Genomic DNA, 24,984 nt, shown 5'->3' on the forward strand with positions numbered 1-24,984 from the left:
ATATGGAATGCCAGTGCTACAGGCAGAGCTTTAGCCTACTATGCTATAATGCACTAGCCTAAGGATGTAGGCATCTTAACTGGCCATTTAACCACTCGTCCTAATGCCAATCTCTAAAGCCATTTTTAAAACTTCGCACCTTTTTATTTTACATTTTCCAAGCTAATTAAAACATTGTCATGTGTAAGTGGATGACTATATAATTCATCAACAGACTAAATGGGAACTTAATATTATATGAAAAAGAGTTGTCAGGGATTTTCATGATCTTGGCCAAATAGTTACTATGAAATTATGTTTTCTAGAAATGAAAATCTGTAAAGAATAAACTAACATTGGTGAGACAAAAAAAAAAGCCAAAGAGAAGAAAAAGGTTATGCCAAAATGCAACTTTATAAGGCTCATAGCCAACAGGATAATGTTATCAACAAAGTAGCTTTATATTTATTCTACTTGACCAGGTCTCTTGTGTCCTTTCTCTGGATAAATATTTTCAACTACTAAAGTGATTACAAATGAAAAAGGCCACGAAAGTAACCAATAACCTCAGGGCTTCAAACGGAAGTTGAGATAATGTGTCAAGAGAAAGAGTTCAGCATGAAACGCTAACCTCAAACCTATTATTACTGTGCCTATGGCTGCACTGAGTCTTTCAAAAGTTAGGATGCAAACCATAAAAACAGGAGCCATACAATTAGCTAAATTAAAGAAGTCTGGTTGGATGGACTAACTTCTGGCAGAACAAATCCCTACCTGACCCCTCCCAAGAAAGAGAAAACTGGCTCCATTAGCCATCTGTATTAAAAGCTAATATGGGCCTATGACTTGTCATCAGCATGGCCAGTGGTGTGGTAGAGCAACAAACAGTGTTTGTCCTGCAGAATTCTGTGTAATGCTGGTTTGCAGCTGTCATACAAATATGATGGTGATTGGTGTCCAGAGTGAAATACTGCTTGCTTCTCCTGAAAGCTGCAAAGGAACGTATGATAGCACTGTCTTACTAATACATACTGGAAATGAGAAACCAACGCCATGAAAAACAGAGAGGAAAAATTCTGCGGGAGAGATGACTTGAGAAGCTTATCTATTCTCCTGCTGGCTGCTAGTCCCATTGTGAAAGAGTACTTTAGCATCTTTGGAGATGTAAAGCTATTTTTAAAACTTAAGTCTGCCAAAATTATTTTGAAGAAATAAAAGTTGAGGCAAAACTGAAGATTCTTATATTAAATAAGTCAAAATTTGGAAAGAGCATGTAGTGTTCTAAATATAAAGCTTATTTAATGTTTTCAGAATGTTATTTTTAGATTCCTTGGGATTAGTTTTATTATGTATCATTTAAGTGTCATATATTATCGAAAATCATTAATGAATGATTGATCAATAGATCAACTGATATGTAATATTTTAAGGAAATTTGTAAAAGACATTTAATTATTTCTCCTAGAAAATTCATAATGCAATTATATTTTTAAAATGAATTTTTATAAAATATTAATGGGGTAGGTGTGTGGTGCAGTGGTTAAGACACTTCTTGGGGCTGGCATAGTGGCTCACTAGGCTAATCCTCCGCCTGCGGCACCGGCATCCCGGGTTCTAGTCCCGGTTGGGGCGCCAGAATCTGTCCCGGTTGCTCCTCTTCCAGGCCAGCTCTCTGCTGTGGCCCGGGAGTGCAGTGGAGGATGGCCCAAGTGCTTGGGCCCTGAACCCGCAAGGGAGACCAGAAGAAACACCTGGCTCTTGGCTTTGGATCAGCGTGGTGCGCCGGCCACAGTGGGCATTGGGGGTGAACCATTGGAAAAAGGAAGACCTTTCTCTCTCTCTCTCTCACTGTCCACTCTGCCTGTCAAAAAAAAATTAAAAAATAAAAAGACACTTCTTGGGACACTCACGTCCTTTTTGGGAATGTCTGCTTCAAGACCTGGCTCTACTTTCAATTCCAGCTTCCTGCTAATGCACACCCTGGGATGCAGCAGTTGATGGCTCAAGTACTTGGGTTCTTACCACTCACATGGGAGACCTAGATTGAGTTCCTGGCTCCTGGCTTTAGTGTGGCCCAACTCCAACTCATGTGAGCATTTGGGAAGTGAACCATCAGAAATAAGATCTTTCTCTCTCTCTCTCAGATATAATGAAAATAATAATTTAAAATGAACTGGAATAATTGTTGTTATACAAAAATTTCCATGTGTTTCATTTTACCTCACTTTTATTTAGTTAGTTTTTGCAAAATTTTAGATTTTTCAAAATTTATTTGAGGGGCAGAGAGCGAGTGAGCAAGCAAGCAAGAGTGAGTTCGTATCTACTGGTTCATTTTCCAAATGTTTGCAACAACCAGGTCTGGGCCAGGCTGAAGCCAGGAGCTAGGAACTCAAATCCACATTTGCCACAAGGTAAGCCAAAAACCAGCTTTTGAACCATCACCTGTTACCTTCTAGAGTGTGCATAAGCAGGAAGCTGGAATGGGGAATAGAGGTGGGACTGAAACCTAGGCAATCCAGCGTGGGATGCAGGTATCCCAAATGAAGTCACCCCTACATCAAATGCCTGCCCCTTCACTTTTATTTTAGTTTTTCACTATTTCACTTCCTTTGTGGTTTTTTTTTTTTTTTTGACAGGCAGAGTGGACAGTGAGAGAGAGAGAGAAAGGTCATCCTTTTTGCTGTTGGTTCACCCTCCAATGGCCGCCACGGCTGGCGCACTGCGGCCAACGCACTGCACTGATCTGAAGCCAGGAGCCAGGTGCTTCTCCTGGTCTCCCATGCGGGTGCAGGGCCCAAGGACTTGGGCCATCCTCCACTGCCTTCCCGGGCCACAGCAGAGAGCTGGCCTGGAAGAGGGGCAACTGGGACAGAATGCGGCACCCCAACCGGGACTAGAACCCGGTGTGCCGGCGCCACTAGGTGGAGGATTAGCCTATTGAGCCGCGGCACCAGCTTATTTCACTTCTTAAAATCGTTCTTTATTGCTTCTGATGAATGTAGCTAACATAGCATCTCTTATCTTATCCAACCAATGCTGGTAGTTACAAAGACAGTGAAATATACCTTTTCCCCATAGATATAACATCCATTATTAGCAGTAACAAGTACATTTCCTGTTTGTTGATATTCAGTTAATTACTGAATGATTTTTTTCCATAATTTAAATAAAAAGGTTTCAGTTGATTTTGCTGAATACATAGGCCTTGATGTTAGTAGTGCTTGGAGAATATGAAAAATTATGGGCAATTTTGAAGTTTTTCCACTTAATCTTTAACATCGTTTTAAATATTGTCAGTGGAGAGATTTAAATAACATATAACAACAGAGGATAGGCCCTTTAAATTCTTAGAAGTCTCACATCTAAAACATAATGTTTTAAGGGGAAGTCATTGATAATACAATTTATAGACAAAGAAAAACCCAGACTCAGAATGTTGCATTATTTATTTACAATTGTCATCATTTCATAATCTTTTAATAAAATCCAATAGCACATATTTGTAACTAAAATATATTTTATTTATGAAATTATATTATGAAGACTCAATACATATGCCCAGTTGGTTTTGCACAAAGTGCTGACTAAGCCGGCGCCGCGGCTCACTAGGCTAATCCTCCGCCTAGTGGCACCGGCACACCGGGTTCTAGTCCCGGTCGGGGCGCCCGATTCTGTCCTGGTTGCCCCTCTTCCAGGCCAGCTCTCTGCTGTGGCCAGGGAGTGCAGTGGAGGATGGCCCAGGTGCTTGGGCCCTGCACCCCATGGGAGACCAGGAAAAGCACCTGGCTCCTGGCTCCTGCCATCGGATCAGCGCGGTGCACCGGCCGCAGCGCGCCAGCCGCGGCGGCCATTGGAGGGTGAACCAACGGCAAAGGAAGACCTTTCTCTCTGTCTCTCTCTCTCTCACTGTCCACTCTGCCTGTCAAAAAATAAAAAAAAAAAAAGTGCTGACTAAATTAAATAAGAATATACAGAAATTAGTAATGGTTGCAGTTACTTAAAAACTAATTCCTTGAAAACATTCTGAAATCAAGTTTTACCTTGTAGAGTTAAAATTTGAAATTATTTCTATAATAATCCATTTAAACAGATTTTTTAATAAATAATTGAAATCTGTCCATTATCACGTGACAGTAAACTAGATTAAGTATTTACAGATATCCAGATAATTAAGAACTATTTTCAGTTTCAGTCTCAATTTTTAGCTCTTTACGTGGTCTTACTGTTTATAGTATAAATTAAAGGAAAAGATGACCAATATTTTGTATAGATAACAAGAAAACCTAACTAATTCTACCTGTTCTCTAGTCATTTATAACGTGTTATCTACACTCTCCGTGTGTATTGTGACTCATATCAACTTATTGCTTCTTTGGAGTTTAGTAGATACTGTTCCTATTCTCCATTTCATAGAAATTAACACTCCTGAAAACTTCCTTAGGATCCAGGACAGTTGGTCATTGTTCCAAGTATCAAAGTTTCTTTGTTGTAGAAGAAAAAATACTCTTTCATTAAGCTAGCCAAAATTCTTTCTGAGAACTGCAAAAATGTATTGCAATTTATAGGATTAATTCCATTCTGGAGTTAATAAAATTTCATTCTGTGGTTAATATTAAAGATAAGCTGAAAAGAATCTAAATGAGAGAACTACAAGTTAAATCATATATTGAAGCAGTGGATTGTCAAACTTAAAAAAAAATTTTAAATGAATTTTCTTTTTCTTCAAACACCAGGCTTGTGTTTCACCCCCTTAGTGCTTGCTCTTTCCTAGTTCTTAATGATAAACAAATCCAGATGACAGTTTGCATTTTAATAAGTTTACAATTTAAATGTATTTTTTTTTAAATTTTGTTTATTTGAAAGGCAAAGTTGGAGGGAAAAAGGGAGGAGAAAAGAGAGCGAGAGCGAGAGCGAGAGCGAGAGAGAGAGAGATCTTCCATTGCTGGTTCACTCCCCAAATGCCTGCTGCGACAGACAGGCCAAAGCCAGGAGCCGGGAACTTCATCTGGGTCTACCTTGAGGGTAATAAGAACGTAAATACTTGTGCCATAATCTGCTGCCTCGCAGGTACATTAGCAGGTAGCTGGATTAGAAGCACAGTTCGGACTCAATCATGCAGTCTGATATTGGATGCCGGTGTTCCAAGGGGCAGTTTAACCTACTGCACCACAACGCCAGCCCCTCAAACTTTTTTTTTTTTCACTACAACTCAGTAGACATCTTTTGGTAACATATGATCACATACACACATATAAAACAAATGAAAATTTCAAAAGATAATCCCTTCCTTGGCTGCTTTTAACTCTGAAGTTTTGTCTTATTTTCTCTTCCTTAAAACAACACCATCAACAAAAAAATGTAACACTGGTTACAGCCTACTACACTGGATGGACATTTGGCCCTCAGGTCAGAACATTGGTTGAGAAGCCTGAATCAAGTATCAGAATGCCTGAGTTCCATGCCTAGCTCAAGCTCCTGATTCCAGCTTCCCCCTAATGCCAATCCTGAGAGGGAACAGCCATGGTTCAAGTGGTTGGGTCCCTGCAACTCATGTGGTAGACCTGGCTTGAGTTCCAGGCTCCTGGCTTTGGTCTGGTCCAGTCTGGACTTTGCAGATATTTGGGAAGTGAACCCATGGATGAGAATGCTGTCTTTCTGTCTCTCAAATAAATTAATAATAAAAGGAACCTAGTAAACTGACTTTATGATCTGCTAATAGGTTGCAAACTACACTTTGAAAAATACTCATTAGAGGGGCTAGCGTTGCGGCATAGCAGGTGAAGCTGCTGCCTGCAGTGCTGGCATCCCATGTGGGCGCCAGTTTGAGTCCCAGCTGCTCCACTTCTGATCCAGCTCTCTGCTATGGTCTGGGAAAGCAGTGGAAGATGGCCCAAGTCTTTTGGCCCCTTTACCTATGTGGGAGACCTGGAAGAAGCTTCTGGCTTCAGATCAGCACAGCTCTGGCCATTGCAGCCACCTGAGGAGTGAACCAGTGGATTGAAGACTCTCTCTCTCTGTCTCTCTCTGTAACCCTGCCTTTCAAACAAATAAATAAATCTTAAAAAAAATTCATTAGAGATCAACTCTATTGTTTGTTAGCTATAAAATGACTAAACATGTAGCATTATTTACAGAATGAGGATACTATATTTTAATTAATAATTAATACTATATTAATTTTCCCTTAAATCTGGTTTGTACTTTAGAAATTCATTAAAAGTCATTACTCATAAGTTATTTTTGATTAATTGATTAAATATTTATTATAGAGTCCAGTTATATTTGTGAAAAGCACTGATGCACATGTGTGTATTGAATTCATACGTGGATTCACCAAATGCTGTTTAAGTACCTACTGTGTGCCATCTAAAAACATAATAATTATGAACAAAATTACCTCAAAAATGAAGTAAAAGTAAATTGATGTAATTAATATTTATGCATTTTTTTTTGGAGATTGTGGGTTTACCACATCTGGATCAAGTCCAGGCTTGTTTCCACGGGACATTCCTTTTTTTTTTTTTTTTTTTGCAAGGTTTATTTATTTATTTTATTTGAAAAGCAGAGTAATGGGTGGTGGTGGAGATTCACATCAGCTGATTCACCCTCCAAATACCTGTAACAGGCAGGACTGGCCAGGTTGAAACCAGGAGTGTGGAGCTCAATCCAGGTTTCCCGCTTGGCTGTCAGGGATGCAGGTACTTGAACCGTCATCTGTCATCTTCCAGGGTGCACATCAGCAGGATGCTGTACTAGAAATGGAGGCAGGACTGGATTGTGTTCTGGCTCCTGCTTTTATGGGGCCAGTAAGTCACTGCATGCAGTTGAGCAGTGATCCAGTCGGAGGGCTCTCTCTGAAAAATAAAAAAAAAGTTAAAAAAAAAACTATGTATAAAACATAATCTTTCAGTTCTGAGAGAGTTATCAGTGTAACTGAATATCTCCAGATGGTTCTACCAATTCTGTCATTATTGGTGGAGGGGTGATGCAGTGTCTGATTTGTTCAGGGTGTTGAAGGAAGGTTTAATTTTGAATAGAATTCAGAGAGAAAATAGAGGGTTCAGGATGGTCTTTCCAACTAGCAAAGGGGAATAATGATGTCCTCCAATTGGAACCATTTTGATGTAAATGATAGAATTTGATTCTGGGAGAGAGAGGGAGAGAGGAGAGAGAATGAACACTCCCATTTACTGATTCACTCCTCAAATGCCTGCAATGGTTGAGGCTGGACTAGGCCAAAACTAGGAGCCAGGAATGCAAATCAAGTCTCCCACATGGGTGGCCCTGACTCAGTTATATGACCCATCACCACTGCCTCCCACCATCTTTATTATTAGAAAGTTGGCATCAGGGCCGGCGCCGCGGCTCAATAGGCTAATCTTCGGCCTTGCGGCGCCGGCACACCAGGTTCTAGTCCCGGTTGGGGCACCGGATTCTGTCCCGGTTGCCCCTCTTCCAGGCCAGCTCTCTGCTGTGGCCCGGGAGTGCAGTGGAGGATGGCCCAAGTGCTTGGGCCCTACACCTGCATGGGAGACCAGGAAAAGCACCTGGCTCCTGGCTTCGGGTCAGTGCGGTGCACCGGCCACAGCACAGCAGCCATTGGAGGGTGAACCAACAGTAAAGGAAGACCTTTCTTTCTTTCTTTTTTTTTTTTCTTGACAGGCATAGTGGACAGTGAGAGAGAGAGAGACAGAGAGAAAGGTCTTCCTTTGCCATTGGTTCACCCTCCAATGGCCGCCGCGGCTGGCGCGCTGCGGCCGGCGCACTGCGCTGATCCGATGGCAGGAGCCGGGTACTTCTCCTGGTCTCCCATGGGGTGCAGGGCCCAAGCACTTGGGCCATCCTCCACTGCACTCCCTGTCCACAGCAGAGAGCTGGCCTGGAAGAGGGGCAACCGGGACAGAATCCGGCGCCCCGACCAGGACTAGAACCTGGTGTGCTGGCGCCACTAGGCGGAGGATTAGCCTAGTGAGCCGCGGCGCCGGCCAAGGAAGACCTTTCTCTCTGTCTCTCTCTCTCACTGTCCACTCTGCCCGTCAAAAAGAAAAAAAAAAAAAAGTTGGCATCAGGAAATGGAGCTGAACCCAGGTACTTCAGTGTGGGACATAGGTAGCTTAACTGTTAGGCTAAAATGCCAGTCACTGTTTTTTGTCTTGATAATAGCCATTCTAACTGGAGCGAGATGATACCTCATCATGGTTTTGATTCATGTGTCCTTGATGGCTAGTGGTATTGAACACTTTTTCATGTATTTGTTGGCCATTTGAATTTCTTCTTTTGAAAAATGTGTGTTTAGATTCTTTTCCCATTTCTTTTTTTAAATTTCTGTATTTGTAAAAAGGGAACACATTTCATGTATTTCATAATACAGTTCTAAGAGTGTAATGAGACTTCCCAACCCATCCTTCCATGCTCTCCCTTCTATTATTTTCTTTTAATTTTTACAATGGCATATTTCTTTTTAACGTATGGTTTTTTTTTTTAAAGATTTATTTTATTTATTTGAAAGTTACAGAGAGAGGTAGAGACAGAACGAAAGTTCTTCTATCTGCTGGTTCACTCCCCAGATGGTTGCATCTCCCGGAGCTGAGCCGATCCGAAGCCAGGAGCCAGGAGCTTCTTCCAGGTCTCCCACGTGGGTGCAGGGACCCAAGGAGTTGGGCCATCTTCTCCTGCTATCCCAGGCCATAGCAGAGAGCTGGATTGAAAGAGGAGCAGCTGGGATTAGAACCAGCGCCCATATGGGATGCCAGTGCTTCATGCCAGGGTGTTAACCCACTGCACCATAGCGCCGGCCCCTCTTTTTTTTTTTTTTTTAAGAGTTTGTTTATTTATTTGAAAGTCAGAGTTACACAGAGAGAGGAGAGACAGAGAGAGAGAGAGAGGGAGAGAGAGAGGTCTTCATCCACTGGTTCACTCCCTAACTGTCTGCAATAGCTGGAGCTGCGCTAATCTGAAGCCAGAAGCCAGGAGCTTCCTCTGGATCTCCCATGCAGGCACAGGGGCCCAAGGACTTGGGCCATCTTCTACTGCTTTCCCGGGCCATAGCAGAGAGCTGGATTGGAAGTGGAGCATCTGGGACTCAAGCCAGCGCCCATATGGGATGCCGGCGCTGCAGGAGGAGGCTTTACCCTCTACGCCATAGCACTGGCCCCACAATGACATACTTTTAGTTTTCTTTATGAAAACATAATTCAGCAAGTAATAAGTAGAAAAAACACTGTTCCTCAAAAGTATAGGCAAAGTGATGGTATTCTTTGTTAGGTTGAGTTATTTTTATATACTCCATATATTAATTCTTTATGAGACAGTTTGCAAATATGTTCTCCCCTTCTGTCAGTTGTCTCTTCATTCTTTTGTTTGTTTGCTTTGCTTTCCAAGAACTTCTTTGATATAATCTCATTTGTCCATTTTCCTTCAGTTGTCTGTACTTTGGGGAGCTTATAATTGCCTATTCTTTTCTAGCACTTCCATAGTTCCCATTTAGGTGTTAGATCTATTTTGAGGTTTTTTTTTTTTTTTTTTTTTTTTTTTTTGAAGCATTAGAAGTAGGATCTTGTTTCGGTCTCTGGTTAGAATATCCAGTGTACTCAGTGCCATTTATTGAAGGAATTATTCTTTCTCCAGGGTATATTTTTGGTGCCTTTTTCAGAGACAAGTGGGTTATGGTTGCCTGGATTCATTTCTGGGTTTTCTGCTGTTTAATTGGTCTATTTGATATTTTTATGTCAAAATACACAGTTTTGGTTATAATAGTTTTGTATGATTTGAAATCTCGTGTTGTGATGCTTCCAGTTTTATTCCCTTTGTTCAAGACTGCTTTTGATCTCTGGTGCATCCACAAGAATTTTAGGATTATTTTCTCTTGTTCTGTGAAGAATGCCATTGGTATTTTGATGGGGATTGTGTTGAATCTGTAAATCACTTTGGGTAGTGAGGACATTTTAATAATGTTAATTCTTTCAATCCATGAACTTTTTTGGGATATGTTTCTTTTTTTAATGTAGGTGCCTATTGCTATAGACTTCCTCTCTGTGTAGCTTATGTCACTTTTGATAGACTGAGTTTCCATTTTCATTAGTTTCAAGGAATTTATAAATTTTCCTTTTGATCTCTTTAGTGACCCATTGTTCGTTAAAATGTATGCTGTTCAGTCTCCATGTATTTTTCATGATTTATAGAGTTTCTTGTTGATTTCTTGTTTTATTCCATGTGATAAGAAAAGGTGCACAATGTGATTTCATTTTTTTTAAATGTGTTGAGACTTGTTTGTGTCCTAATATGTAGTCTATCCTGGAGAATGTTCCATGTGCTGACGGAAAGAATGTGTGTTCTGCAGCTGTTGGGTGGAATGTCCTATAAATGTCTGCTAGGTCCATTCGGTGTCTATTTGTAGTTTAACTCTGCTGATTCTCTGCTGATATTTTTTTGTCTAGATGATCTGTCCGTTGATGAAAGTGTGATACTGAGGGCCTCCACTGTTATTTTAATAGAAATTATTTCTTCCTTTAGATTAATGGTGTTTGTCTTGTAGAAGTGGAATTTCTGTCATTAGCTGTATATATGTTTGTAATCACCATAGCTTCCAGTTGAAGTGATCTTTTGATCATTGTATAAAGACCTTCTTTGTCTCTTTTCATAGGTTTTATCTTAAAGTCTCTTTTGTCTAAGTACAGCTTCTGTCCACTTTTGGTTTCCATTTGTGTGTGTGATTTTACTGATGAAGTAAAGTTTTTTGTAGGCAACATATCATTTTTTTTTGTTTTTTAATCTATTCAATCTGTATCTTATATTTGGAGAATTTAGGCCATTTAGCCAAACTTATATAAGTTTACTTATTTTACTTGAAAGCAGAATAAGAGCCAGAGTGAGCAAGAGAGAGATATCTTTCATCTGATGGTTTACTCCCTAAATGCATGCAAAAAATAAAAACAGGATTGGGCTGGACTAAAGCCAGGAGCCAGGGATTCCACCTAGATCTCCCGGATGAGTGACAGTGTCCAAGCATTTGAGCCATCACTTCTGTCTGCCAGTATGTGTTAGCAGGAAACTGGATTAGAAGCAGAGGAGCCAGGACTTCAATTGACATTCCAGTAGGGGACGCAGGTGTACCAAGACACATCTTATCCTTAGCAACACCTACCCCTACATTCAAAGTTATTAATAAAAAAGTAATAGTTTAGTCCTGTCATTGTTCCCCTTAAAATTTCTTTGATTTATTTTGAATTTCCTTTGCCTTTTTCTAAAGAGTTTTATATTTTCACATTTTTCATGGTCATGATTATCTTTGTTTCTGTATGTAGAACCATATATAATAGCTTCTGTAAGGATGGTCTAGTTGCAGTGAATTTCTTTAGTTTTGCTCATCTTGGAAAGTGTCTGTTTCTCCTTAATTTATGAAGGATTGCTTCACTGAGTAACGTATTTTACTTGGCACTTTTCTTTTAGAACTTGGAATATATCCTTCCATTATTTCCTGGCCTGTAAGATTTCAATAGAAAAACTGCTATTAGTCTAGTGGGATTCCCTTAAAAGTGAAATGATACTTTTCTCTTGTAAATATTATCTGCTTTATTGTCTTTTTAAGAAAATTGTATTTTAATTGAATTTTTCCACAAGCTTAAAAGATTTTTGATGTTTTTGAGAGGCGGAGAGACAGATACAGAAGGTGAGAGCTCTCATCCACTGGTTTGCTCCACAAATGCCTGCAATGAACAGAGGGGCTGAAGCCAGAACTGGGAACTGAGTTCAGGTCTCACACGGGTGTGGAAGGAGCCCACCTTCCTGGGTCATCACTACTGCCTCCCAGTGTTTGTACGAGCAGGCAGTAGCTAACACTGGGAGTCAAACCAAGGCACTCGAAAGTGTGGTGTAGGAATCCCAGAGTGTTTTAACTGCTATTCCAAATGCCTGACTCTCTCTCGTAAATTTTAGAATTCTCTCTTTGTGTTGTACTTTAGAGAGATTGACTGTAATGTGTAATGGTGAGGGTCTTTTCTGGTCTTATCTGTTTGGAGTTCTATTGGGTTCCTGTTCTTGGACATAGGTGACATAGGTGTCTTTCTCCAGGTTGTCGAAGTTTGTTTTTTGTTTTTTTTTTTTTTTTTTTTTTTAAACATTTATTCATTTATTTGAAAGTCAGAATTACAGACCTGGTGGTGGTGGTAGTGGTGGTGGTGGAGGTGGTGGTGGTGGTGGTGGAGGAGGAGGAGGAGGAGGAGGAGGAGGAGGAGGAGGAGGAGAAGGAGGAGGAGGAGAGAGAGAGAGAGAGAATGAATGAGTTTCATCTGCTGATTTGCTACCCAGATGACCACAACGGCCAGGAGGTCTGGGCCAGGCTGAAGTCAGAAGCTTCATTCAGATCTCCCACATGGATGGCAGGGGCCTAAACACTTGGGCCACGTTCTATGACTGGGAGCTGGTGCCCATATAGGAGGCTGGTGACAGAGGTGGCACATTTACCCACTATATCACAACAACAGCTCCCAGGTTGGGGAAGTTTTTAGTTACTATTTCACTGATTAGATGATTGCAATATTGGTTTGTCTGAATCGTATACCAAAGTTCTTAGTTGCTATCTTCATTCTTTTCAAATTTTTTTTTTTTGCCTTTTTTTTGTTTGACCAGATTATTTCAAAGTACCTGCCTTCCAGTGCAGATATTCTTTCTGTTACTTGATCTAGTCTGTTGTTGAAATTTTCAGGTGTAATATTCCTCTTACATTCTTCATTTTGTGAGATTTCTGTTTGGTTCTTTTTCAAGATCATTCATGTCTAGCATTTATTTCTGAATTTCATTTATTTGTTTTCTCTTGTATATCTTCGAGTATCCTTATTTATTTGAAAGGCAGGGAGAATGATGGTGGTGATGGGAATAGAGATCTTCTTTCTGGTTTACTCTCCAAATGACCACAGTAGCTGGGGCTTAGCAAGGCCAAAGCCAGGGGCTCAAACTCAGTTTGGGTCTCCTACTTGGGTGGCAGGGATCCAGCTCTTTGAGCCATCACTCATTGCCTCCCATGATGCACATTAACAGTAATCTGGAGTTTGAAGCAGAGTTGATTGAGATCCCCAGCTTTCTAGTATGGGTTGTGAGTGCCCTACGTGGTGTCTTAACCACTTTGCCAAATATGTGCCCTTCTCCCTTTCTTTGTTGACTGATACTAAAACGTTATTTTGTTCATTTAGTGGTATCATATCGCCTTGTTTTTCTTTTTGTACTTATTGTGTCCTTACATTAATAATTGTGCTTCTGGCAGGTCAGTTGATTCTATCCGTTTTAGAGTGGCTTTCATGGATTGAACTCCTTTTCCTAAAGAAGTCTGTGGGTGTCTTTTTGGGAGGCTACTTTGGCTTTTGTTCCAGTAGGACCTTGGGAAGTCTCCTCTCTACACCTTCTTTCCCTGTGGTGGGCGACTGTGGTGGCAGTGCTCTGGTCTATCCCTGGGACTCAGGGCCCTGCTGTGTAAACCCCCAGCTGCCTTCCAGTGGAGGGCCCAGAGTCAGGAGCTGCACTGGTGCTGAGAGCAGACCTGGCTAGTCTTGCCATTAGCCTGGCATTTCAGAGCCCTATCTATTTTCCAAGTTAGGTTCCAGAGCTGCCACCTGGGGGAGGGGCTGGATTTTATTTTTGTTTATTTATTTGAGAGGCATAGTTTCAGGGAGGGAGGGACAGAGAGAAAAGTCTTCCAACTGCTAGTTTACTCCTCAAATGGCTGTCATGGCCAGAGCTGGGCCAATCTGAAGCCAGAAGCTTCTTCTGGGTCTCTCACGAGGGTGCAGGGCCCAGGCACTTGGGTTATTTTCCACTGCTTTCCCATATGGGATGCTGGCTCCGCAGGCAGAGACTTAGCCTACTATGCTATAGTGGCGGCCCCTGGGCAGTTTTCAAAATGAGGCATGAGTTCCTCCTCTATGTAGAACGTTAGGATGCGAATATTACACTATCATCACAAAATTAAAAAAAAATTGTTCATTATATACTCAGGATCAATTCGACACCATGACTTCTGCATTTTTCTTGGAAGTAATGCCTGACACTGTTCTAGGATTTCAGGTGTAAACATTTTAGAATTATTATTGATCGCTCTTTCTCCCTCTCAATTTAGGTGAACAACACGGCAAGTCTATCAGTGAAATAACATACTTGTTCATTATTTTCAACTCTAATGATACTGCTTATCATTTAGTACTTGGGCCTTTTAAAATATTTTGTTAGTTTTTCTATCTACTATTTCTATAATTTTCTGACTCAACCTATAGATCTCTGGCAAATCTATGAGTATTATTAGACTTGTTATCTGTTACTCTGTTCAAAAGCATTTTATGGTTCCCATAGTTACAATCATGTTTTGCAAATTGAGATACACAGACGAGTAGACAAATTTTGTTTCAGTGGAAATCTATGCATTGTTTTAACCACATGTATGCTGATGACTCTGATTCAATGGTTACTGTTCACTTTTTTGTTACCTTTGAACTATGTTACAATATGATAGTTTTAAATAATTGATAACAGTAGAAAGTAATTATTATCTATAGATATCTAAACAAATTCTGTCACATGCATATTCAAGGGACTTCCCCTCTCTAATATGGAAAAAGGAAGTTTGCCTCCATTTTCAAGTTTATTTAGTATTCCTGATCTACAAATATTCTTAGGATTCTTCTTTGAAAGGATTTGAGCATCTCACCAGTTTCCTCATCAATGGGTTCAATAAAATCTTCAAGGTGTGTTTACATTTTATCTGTATAAGAATCATGATTTTACCTTTTTAAAAAAATTCCCTAAAAATGAATTTTCGTATTTTGTGATTTTAATGTCAATTTTTTCAATGTTTTCAAAACAAAAATATTTCAAAATGTGTTTTCTACTGGAAACATGAGTCATGTACAAATGTAAAAACAGTACAATTACAAAAGGTGTTGAATATATATCAGTGAAACTTATTTTCTTTTGGTTTTTAGAGATTTATTTATTTTCTTCTTTGAAAGACAGAACAACAGGGACTTGGGGAAGAGAGAGAGAAAGAGAGAGAGCGCAGTTTTCCATTTTCTTGTTTACTCCTCACAGGCCCACAACAGCTATGGCTGGGCCTTGCTGAAGCCAGGAGACAGGAACTCCACCCAGGTCCCCCACGTGACTGGCAGGGGCCCAAGTATCTGAGCCATCATCTGCTGCCTTCCCAGGAACACCAGTAGGGAGTTGGATCAGAAGTGGTGCAGCTAGGACTCAGAATCAGCACTCCTACATGGAATGCCGATGTTACAAGCCAAGGCTACCCCACTGCCCCACAACACCAGCACCTCAGAGCAAATTTAAATCAACAACTGATGCAAGAGGCCTAATGTTATCTCTACAGTTCTCCCCAGTTAACGTGATTGTAAGGAACAACCAAGAATTCTGCAGTGAACAGCTTCTGTTCTGTTCATGGACACAATGTACACATGCCTTTTTAAAGGTAACACTTACTATTTGATATGAGTAAATGAGGCTAGACTTCATTTTCCTTTGTGCAAAAATACCTTAGCAGTATTCAACTATCATACATGCAAATATATTTGAAAACAAATAATGGATATTTTAAAGGAATGTAATGAAATATATAAATATATAAGCTATATATAGACAGAGAAAGAGGGAAAGAGACACTAGGAGGAGTAGGTACAGAGAAACAAGTTAACAGGATGACTAAGGTACTCTTCATGTTCTAAGGATGGGGGTTTAGTAGTGGAGACAGTTATATAGCGGAATATTTGTAAAAATATGGAATAATATATTAGTTTCCTGATGTCATAGTAACCAAGACTTAATAGTTTAAGATGTTATAGAATTATGTATATACATAAATAAATATAAAACATGTCAGAAGTCCAACATGGACCTCACTCTGCTAAAATCCAGGCATTGAGGGGACTGCATTCCTTACTAGAATCTTTGGAAAAAAATTGCTTCTGAGCTTTTCAAGAGGTTGGCAATATTCAGTTGGAAGTGGCTGTAGAGCTGATTCTTGTTGCGTCCTTGCTGGCAGTGAGGAGAATTCTCAGCTTCCGGAGACTGCTTGCATTCACTGGCCTGTGGCTCCTTTCATTGTTAAAGACAGCAAAGGCAGGTCAGGTTTATCTCATACTTTGATTCCAGCTGACCTCTCCTTCTACCTTGTGCGTTCTGTCTCACTATTTTACATTCTTCTGTTGAGTTTTAGAATCTCATGTGTCTTCTCTGGCCCACCCCACCCAAAGGTCAAATGATACTAATCTTAATTAGTTCTGCAGAGTCCTTTCAGGGAAGTGTCCTGATTAGTGGCTGAATGACCAGGTATTGGGAATACTGGGACAGGGGACATCCTCAGAATTGTAACTACCATAGATGGTGTCTATGGGTGTGTTAGGTGCAGGGGACATTCAGAGCTCTGCACCAGATTGACTGATGGATGCACTCGAGGGCACTGAAGCTGCCATTGAAACACCTGTCATTTTTACCAGTCTTTATGCCAACACTGCAGTGACTGCCTTCAGCAGCAGTACTCCTATCACAGCTGGTGTTATGAATCTGATACTTTAGATTCTACACATATTAGGAAGTGCATTTAGGAAAAGTGCACGTTAGGCTTACTGCTTCCGTTTGCAGCCTCCTTGTTCTAGAACTCAGGCAGGAGTCCTCAGGCGTTTGCCAGAGAGAAAACTAATAGAAAAGGTCTGTGTGTAATGCTTTCTCTCTGACAAGTTCATTATCCCTGAGACATCTCCTACACATCTATATTTCCCTTCAAGAATGAATTCTTTTCGAAAAAGCTTCTTGCACTGTCATGTGAATAGACTTCTGCTATTCCTACCTTTTCAAACCAATAGTCTCATCCAAGTCTCTGAGCTCTGGGTTCATGGCCTGTGAGAATTCAAAGCCTCCCCTAGCATTCTGCACATTCCTTTTTAGCTTTGTCCTTTGGGGTTCTGTCTCTCCCCTATTCCCAGTTTGCAAATATGTATTAGTTAAGACCTGCTTCTAGCAGCACGTAGCAGAAATGCAATGCAATGGTGAGTCACATAGGGGATTATTTTTCTCATTCTAGCTTCACAACATCAGTGCCGCCCCAGTCTCTCTTCTGGTCCTCAGTCCTCCGTGTACCACTTGTGTCCTCCTGGTTGTAAGATGACTGCTCCACTTTCATTCCCCTGGTCACACTCGGATAGGAAGAAAGAAGAGGGGGATTTGGGGAGGTACCCTCCATTAGGAAACCAGAATCACTATCACTTGTGTCTTGTTCGGTAGAACTGAATACCTGGGCACATTTTCATCCTGAAAATGTGAGGTTCTGTTAATAAGGAAGAAGAGTTGGGGTATGGATATTGGTCAGGTGTTGCTAGTTGCTGAACAATGTGTGCCTTCTCAGTTCTAATTTAAACAAGTTGGAGCAAACAGACCTGTCATTTATCAGCTCCCACAAGGATCACCCCACACCAGACATTTCGAGAGTTCAATTACTGAAGAGCAGTGGTGTCAACAGGAAGGGTTTCTCCAATGTCTTGCTAGCTATACTTGCTACTCCATCTTAATCCTCAATTCACACGAATAGGGCCACCCTATCTAATACAGAATTCTTAAGATGAATGCCTATGCCAGCCATTAATATAATTTCTCACTCTGTTATATACACAGTGCTTTGATATAAAAAATATGTCTTAACAAGAGGGAAATCTTCATGCTCCACATATCCATTATCAAAATGATAATCTTCTATACTCACATAATTACAGTCTCCAGGAGGTGGAGATTATAGTCCATATTGAGAAGGGCTGCTGTCATGCTGTGAGGAAGCAGTGTTTGGTAACTACTTTCCTGGGCCTAAATAGATTTTTTAAATTTCATAGAAAGTTGTAGGAGCTTGCTGGTCAAGAGTCTGAAGCTATTACATTAGAAGCTTAGAGACCAGGTCCTGCTTTTTGCTATAAAACTAAGAATGACCACTGTAAGAAGTTAGGAGTATTGTCCTGTTTGTATCTTTATATTCCTCTTATTTAAAGCCAAGTAGGTCAGGATGATCTTTAAGTTCCAAAAATGTTCTCAGTTATTAGGAAAACTGTTTAATTAACTATTCCTGTAACAGCAAGGAGGAACATAAACAAAAGAAGATGGTGGATGAGAGTGGAGAGTGATCATGTAAATGAGCAGGTAAGGAGAGACAGGGAAGGCTGGAAAGAATGGAGGGGAGGTGAACTGCTAACCTAATTCTTCAGTTATAGTCTCCTAGAAGGTATGCTCAAAGGGAATATGCATTTACTTTAGAATCGGTTTTTGGCTGTGGGTCAACATTTCTTTCTTTCTTGTTGGTTTGTTTACCTGGGAGACGTGGCTGTCTCTTGCATGCCACTGCACCTGTTCCGTAGCCATGAACACAGTAGTTCACATCAGCAGGCATGCCTTCCTCCATCAGGATGTCCAGCTTATGCCCAGTCATGCTTGCAAGGAGACACCACCAGTGTAGGGGAACTTTCAACCCTTTGCCCACTCCCCAGGTTCATACCCATTTTGAGTTACTGCTTTTCTTCTCCTGCTCTTATAGTTTCTTATGTTTTCTTGTTTCAATGTCTCATTGTAAAGAGGCATGATTATTTATTCATTTTGGAAAGTTGTAGGTCAACAGAGTTTATGGAGTAGACGTGATGCAGGAAAGCACTGTGATCAAATAGTGTTGCTTTCAAGGACTGAATACTCTACCAGGGAAAATAAAGGGAAACACACACTACAAATAATGTGCACACAATTCTGTAGGAGCAAAGAGGAGAGGTATCTAAGTAAAACTGAAAGAGGCAGAGGAGGCTTTCCAAGAAGACTCTTACGTTGGTAATTGAAGATTTCTAATGATCCAGTAAAACAGAAAGTGCTGCCAGCCATGCCAGGCAAAGAGCACAGCATAGGCAAAGCATAAGAGAGATGTTTTGCCATGGCTTGGGTTGTGAGAAGTCATTGCTGCAGGAGAGGACTCAACTGCTAGTGATGTGCCAGCAATTTTCATTTTTTAAAAACATTTATTTGAAAGGCAGAGTTACAGAGAGAGGAAGAGACAGAAGTCTGTTGGTTTTCCATCTGCTGATTTATCTCCAAATGACCGCAACAACTGGGGCTAGGCCAAGCTGAAGCCAGGAGCCAGGAGTTTTCTTCCAGGTCTCGCATGTAGGTTCAGGGGCCCAAGCACTTGGGTCATCCTCCATTGCTTTCCCAGGCACATTGCTATAGAGCCGAACCAGAAGTAGAGCAGTTTGGGCTAGAACCAGTGCCCATATGGGATGCTGACACTGCAGGCCATGGCTTAGCCCACTGTGCCGTAGCACTGTCCCTTCCAGGAACTTGCATGACAGGTTCTTAGTACAAATTCCAAGATTATCCTAAAAACCATGAAAGCCATGACAGCATTTTAACTAGGGGTTCCACAGGATCATTGAAGCTTGCATGCTAAAAACATGCATTTAATTTTTTGAAATATTGATTCTTTTAAGATTATATTTATTTATTTGGAAGGCAGCATTATCAGGGAGAGAAACACAGAGACATCTTCCATCTGCTGGTTTATTCCCCCAAAGACTGAAACGGTCAGGGCTAGTCAGGCCGAAGCCAGGAGCTTCTTCCAGGTGTCCCACTTGGGCATCTTCCACTGCTTTCCCAAGCACATTAGCAGGCAGTTGGGCTGGAAGTGGAGTAGCCAAGACTTGAATCAATGTCCATATGGGATGCTGGCATTGCAGCGAGCGGCTTAACCTGCTATGCCAAAACACAAGCCCCTGAAATGTTGATTTTTTAGAAATAATACTAAATCATGATTATTTATTTCCTTCTCCGTCTTGTCTACTAAACAATGCATTTCCTTAAAGGCAGCAATTATGTTTTATTTGCATTTTCTCAGTTTACAAAGCATTTGTATGTATTAATTGGTATTTAATAAATGTTTGTTGAATGAATAAGTAGATGAGAAAATGAGTCGGGGAAATTTGACGGGAAGAAAAATCGACTTTTTAGATATCTTCAGAGATGTTGTTACATTGCAAAAAGAGTGGAAGAGGCCATGATAGCTCAATATTTCTGGAAACTAAAACTAAAGTCTTTTGACCCTGAAGCTACAGTGGCCTAGGCATGGAGTTACTTCACTGCCTAAATCTTAAAAGTAATATACTTTTTTTTTTTTTTTTTACTTTTATACTATGGCACATAGAAATGTTGAGTTTAGGGGAGAGACAGATGTGAATTCTTGAAAGGCACTTTTCCCATAATGCTAAGTGACAATAATAAATAAACAGGGTTCCATTAGTAAATGGTAATGATAATGACTTTTATTTGGAAAAAAATTATCTTTGGCTAGCTCGGGTTCATTTTTAAAGATAAATATTAATGACTACCTTTTATATGACATTTAGGTTTCTGGCTTTTAAACTAGCAACACAGCCCATCCTTGGCTGTTTTTAGGGTGTTATCCAGGAGAAAGTTGTAACCAATTTGCACATTTTAAATTTCAACCACATTCCAACCAGGGTAAATGCATGCAAAAATAGGAAGTGGAAAATTGCTGTCATCTCTCTTAATCAACCATGTCAATGGGAAGCCTCGTTATTTGAGACCATGATACCTTAAATAAGATCTAAGTACATATTTGGTGTCAGAGAATATTATACTGTAGGCCTAATTCTTAGGGAATAAATAGTTTCAAGGTAACTGGTCTTGTGAGCTCACACCTGTGAAATACAACAAATTTAATATGTGCTTTTCATCTTTATTACAAAGACCTCCAAATGCTTTATGGACAGATTAATCCTCATAACCTTTATCTGGGAGATGGCAAGTATTGTCTTCATCTTATAGAGTGAAAAATGGAGTCCTCTAAAGTCTCTTGGCTTGTATCCAGTTAGCAAAACCAGGCTCTGAAGGGGAAGGGAAAGGCACCTTATCTTTGCTGTTGCTGGGTTTAGAGTTTTATTTAAAGTTTTTCAGTCATGTAGATTAGTTAATTTTAAAATTAATTCCCTCCTAAAACTTATTCTTGATAGATGCTTTCTGTTTGGTGGATCTCAACGTGTATTCTGCCTATGGAAGAAATATTCTTTCTGCTCCTAGGATTTCCCCTAGATGAATTTGGAAATGTTGTTGGTAAAAACAAGTTTGCTGTTTCATTTTTAAAAGTTAAGTGAGGGCCAGCGCCACGGCTCAATAGGCTAATCCCCCGCCTGCGGCGCCGGCACCCCAGGTTCTAGTCCCGGTCGGGGCGTCGGATTCTGTCCCGGTTGCTCCTCTTCCTGTCCAGCTCTCTGCTGTGGCCTGGGAGTGCAGCGGAAGATGGCCCTGCTGCTTGGGCCCTGCACCCACATGGAAAACCAGGAGAAGCACCTGGCTCCTGGCCAGTGCGGTGCGCTGGCCACAGTGTGCTGGCCGCAGCAGCCATTGGAGGGTGAACCAATGGAAAAGGAAGGCCTTTCTGTGTCTCTCTCTCACTGTCCACTCTGCCTGTCAAAAAAAAAAAAAAAAAAAAAAAAAGTTAAGTGAGTACATCCTTAGTAAAACTTGTGTTTTCAAAATCCACCATTAATGTTTCAAGTTAATGCTTTTTGGTTTTGAAATGTTATCTACTTTAAGATGTTGAATAAAGGGATTAGATATTTATATAATACTAAAATTATGCCATATAAGGCTACTTCAAAAAGTTCACTGAGATTGAATAAAAAGTTTATCTTTAATTTTTTTCTGAAATCTATATATAGTTTTTTCATAATATGGCTTTTTCACATATTTTTAAAGACTCTTCATATGCATGGTATAAAGGTAACACATATGATATAAAAAAACAAAAAAAAAGTAGACATCCAAATACCCACTACCCAGCTTCAGATAACGTTACCAATAATGCTGCATCCCTCTTTCTTCACCCCCAGGGGTAACCCAGAATGATATCTTTGTCATTTCCTTGATTTCTTTATAGTTTTACCACATGTGAACCAATTCCCTAAACAACAACAAAATAACATAATAGTATGAGTTTCATCTGTTTAGAGCTTCATATAAATGCAATTATACTGTATTCATTCTTTGATTTGCTTGTCATTTTAACTGTAATACTTAATTCTGTTTTGTATACATATATATATCACCTTATTTTTCCATTTTTGTGTTGATTAATGTTGAGATTTTTCTTCTGTATCTTCTCTCCTTCTTCCTTTCTTCCTCCTTCTCTTATTTTCTTCTTTCACTGTTTACAAACAATGCATTATAGAAATTCATGTCTTAGCCTGGGTTTCCACAAAAGTAGAACTTGATCTATTGCTACAAATAGTTTATTTGGACAGTGATCTTAGGAAGTAGGAGTAAGGAACCAGGCATGTGAGAGAGGAACCAAATAGAGGATGCTGTTGTGGGATGAATGTTGGTGTCCCTCCAAAATCCATGTGTGGAAAACCTAACCCACAGTGGGGCTGTACTTGCACACAGACCTCTAAGGAAGTCACTAAATTTAAATGAGGTCATAAGGGTAGAGCCCTGATCTGATATGATTATTGTCTTTATAAGAAGAAACTTCGCAGAATTCTCTCTCCCACTCTGCCTTTTCTCATATTCTCTTTCTGCCTTTCTCTGCCATGTGTGGGTAATTTGTAAGAAGAGTCCTCACCAGAGACCAGATCAGTGGACACATTGATCTGCTTCTAACCTCCAGACGTGAGAAGATGGATTTCTGATGTTTAAGCCACTGTCTGTGGTATATTTTTATGGCAATCTGGCCAGCTAAGATAGTGGGCAAAGGTGTTGTCAATGTTTGTAGTTTTATGTTGCTTTGGCATCCATTTTGAATATAGCATTAACTGACTTACCTAGAAGTTGGGCTTAGTTATCCTTGAAACAGTTTTGATCTCTCCATCTCTTGCCAGTTCTTCAGTGAGGCCTATCCAGATATCTGCCTCATACAGTCACTGCCTGGGAAACACAGATTCCACCTACTGGACTTAGCACAGTGATGCCTGTGTCTTACATGGGCTGAGCAGTTACACCACAGTGGCCGCTCCTAAGCACTGGCATGGTCCTAAAGGGCTCAGATCCGCTGGCTTTAAGCCCATCAGTTAGGACTCCCCATAGGAAACCTGCTTGGGTATCACCTTGGAGCCTAATAAAGGCCTCAGCACAGGGGTCCACTTCTCCCTGCAGGTTGAGCACAGTGCCTGCGACAGAGGCCCTTGTTGATATTCTTCTTTTCAGAACCCATAAGTAATAAACTATTTTGCTATTTTATGTGTTTTGTTGTGCCGCTGCCTTGTGTTTCACACTTGAACCTAACTTTTCTTCCAGTTAAGGTTCTTCAGGAGAGGGGCTATCTTGGCATGAATCTGAAACACATCAAACTAGAGATATTATGCTATCTGCCAGTATAAACTGTGAGGACGACACCAGGTCACAGTTGGGATACTTAGAAACTAAGCCATCTGCCAGGATTAAAGTAATCCCATGAATGGCACACTCTAAACATCAACTACCAAACCCACTGGAGCCCTATCAGGGCAGGACTAGGCCTTAGGACCACTGCCAAGAGAAAGACTTCAAGACAAACTTAGAAATGAAGCAGGGGCTGGCACTGTGGCCTAGTAGGTTAAGCATCTGCCTGCAGCGCTAGCATCCCATATGGGCACTGGTTCGAGTCCCAGCTGTTCCATTTCATATGCAGCTCTCTGATGATGGCCTGGGAAAGCAGTACAAGATGGCCCAAGTACCCGGGCCATACCCCTGTGGGAGACTAGGAAGAAGCTGCTGGCTCCTGGCTCCTGGCTCCTGGCTTTGGATTGGCCCAGCTCCGGCCATTGTGGCCATTTGGGGAGTGAACCAGAAGATGGAAGACCTTTACCTCTGTCATTATTCTCTCTGTAACTCTGCCTCTTGAATAAATAAAATCTTAAAAAAAAAAAAAGAAATGAAGCAAAAAGCTGTTGTATTCTATTGCTATCTTTTAAGGGGAAACAATTCTAAAAAATAATTACAAATATATTTATATTGTCTTTTGTATTATGTTAACTTTTATTAGTGCTCTTTCTTCATGTGGGATTGGAGTTACTCTAATAGCCTTTCATTTCAGTTGAAGGCCTCTTTATTTTTTTTAAAATTGCTTGTAGGGTGGTCTGCTGAAAACTAATTTTCTTAGTTTTTTACAACTGGAAATATTGTAATTTATCCTTCAGTTTTTGATTTTTTCTCTGAGTATAAAATTCCTGGTTGATAATCTTTTTCTTTAACATTTTGGATATATCATCCCCCCTACTTTTGGATTCATGATTTTTGGTGAGAAATCAGCTGTTAATTTTTTTTAGGTGTTAATTTTATTAAGGATCCTTTGAGTTATATCTCTATTGTTGTTTTGGAGATTGTCTTTTTTTAAAAATATTCATTTATGTATTTGAACATCAGAGTTACACAGAGAGAGGAAGAGATATATAGAGACAAGAGATCTTCTATTTGCTGGTTCACTCCCCGAAATGGCCACAATAGCCAGGGCTGGGCCAAGCATGAGCCAGGAGCTTCTTCTGGATCTCCCACATGGATGCAGGAGCCCAAGTACTTGGGCTGTCTTCTGCTGCTTACCCAGGTATATTAGTAAGGAGCTGGATCAAGATCTGGAGCAGCCAGATCTCCAACCAGTGCCTATATGGGATGCCAGGTGGTAGCTTTAATGGCAGGTGGTAGCTTTACTCAATAGGCCATAATGCCGGCCCCTCTCTTTGTCCTTTGGCAGTTTGATTATGATGTGTCTAGGTGTAGATCTGAGTTTGTTAGGTCTTCTATTTGTAGATTAATGATTATCATCAAGTTGGGAAGTTTTCAGTGACTATTTTTTAGTATATGTGCTGCCGAAGCGAGCACTTCAGTGACTATTTTTTTTAAAAACAAAATCTTTCTTACTCCTATCTGTCTTGTTTTCTTCTGGGACTCTCATCATGCATATTTTAATATGTTTGATTGCATCTACCATCCTCTAAGGCTCTTTTAATTTTT

At 40.4% G+C, this 24,984-nt stretch overlaps 1 long non-coding RNA gene and 1 pseudogene across 5 annotated transcripts in view; one reads left to right on the forward strand and one right to left on the reverse strand.

The window, feature by feature from the left end:
- The window catches only part of LOC149124524 (uncharacterized), a 282,718-nt gene that overhangs the window by 30,134 nt on the left and 227,600 nt on the right, over positions 1-24,984 (forward strand). The window lies entirely within an intron of this gene.
- LOC149124525 (transmembrane protein 69 pseudogene) lies at positions 445-18,433 on the reverse strand (annotated as a pseudogene).

Source organism: Oryctolagus cuniculus, chromosome 9 (genome assembly GCF_051225735.1).
Source record: "Oryctolagus cuniculus isolate XC-2025 breed Fujian yellow rabbit chromosome 9, ASM5122573v1, whole genome shotgun sequence".
Lineage (NCBI taxonomy): Eukaryota > Metazoa > Chordata > Mammalia > Lagomorpha > Leporidae > Oryctolagus > Oryctolagus cuniculus.